This window comes from Helobdella robusta (genome assembly GCF_000326865.2).
Source record: "Helobdella robusta unplaced genomic scaffold HELROscaffold_3, whole genome shotgun sequence".
In the NCBI taxonomy this organism is placed as follows: domain Eukaryota; kingdom Metazoa; phylum Annelida; class Clitellata; order Rhynchobdellida; family Glossiphoniidae; genus Helobdella; species Helobdella robusta.
In genome coordinates, this window is record NW_008704501.1 from 3,694,483 (window position 1) to 3,695,140 (window position 658).

Genomic DNA, 658 nt, shown 5'->3' on the forward strand with positions numbered 1-658 from the left:
AAAAACCATTCTCAAAAGCTACTTTCCATTCTAATCAAAATTTACATCTACATATGGTCCAATGCAAGGCTACAAAATATGGCTTCATGCAATAATAGTCCTTATAAATAAACCAAACAAATCAAAATTACAGCCAAACAACTACAGACCAATATCTCTGACACGCTGCACGCACATGCAAGATAATTGAGAAAACAATCAATCATAGATTAACTTGGTACTACATAGATGATAACGTTATATCTAATTCTCAATGTGGAGGCATCCAAAGAAGATCAACATAAGACCACTTGACATCATTAAAAAACTTCATAAGACAAGTTTTGAAAGTAGAAAAAATATCACATTCCAGGAGATATACACTCAATTTTAAAAAATGAAAATATAGTAAACCTAATGCCATACATTTAGGAAATAAACATTTTCAACAACATCTAATTGTCCTGCTTTTCATAAGGTTCACAACAAAGACCAAAGGCGCGAAGAGAGCCTGTCAGTGCTAAAGCTGCAAAAGAAGTATAAATTTAAATAAATCGTTGACACGTTGTTGTTGTCAATGTTATGATTCTGGAAACATTTGTTATGATTTTGTAGTTGTTGTTGTTGTTTGGTAGGATTATGTTGTTGATATTGTTGTTGTGATGTCATTGTGTTTGTG